We start from the raw sequence: 223 nt of genomic DNA, 5'->3' as shown, positions 1-223 counted from the left end.
CTATAAAACACTTTAGGAATAACACACATTTTGGAAAGTGTTTATCGAAGGGTAACATACGCTTTTTCTGTCAACACTGTTCGCACTGTTCTTTCCTTTCTTCTTGTTTCACAATTAAAAAAAAAAAAAATCGAGTTTTTAGTTATATTTGGGGAAAAAACTAACATGCCGACCTTACGACAAAGACACCGGCGAAAGCACCTACAAGTACAGTCATCAACTG

At 35.4% G+C, this 223-nt stretch overlaps 1 protein-coding gene across 1 annotated transcript in view; it reads right to left on the bottom strand.

The window, feature by feature from the left end:
• Window positions 1-223, bottom strand: part of LOC119590790 (inactive dipeptidyl peptidase 10-like) — a 39595-nt gene that overhangs the window by 17434 nt on the left and 21938 nt on the right. The gene's annotated exons all lie outside the window — the stretch shown is intronic.

Source organism: Penaeus monodon, chromosome 27 (assembly GCF_015228065.2).
Source record: "Penaeus monodon isolate SGIC_2016 chromosome 27, NSTDA_Pmon_1, whole genome shotgun sequence".
Lineage (NCBI taxonomy): Eukaryota > Metazoa > Arthropoda > Malacostraca > Decapoda > Penaeidae > Penaeus > Penaeus monodon.
Note: the sequence above shows the minus strand (reverse complement) of the source record. Positions and strands in the feature narration are given on the sequence as shown.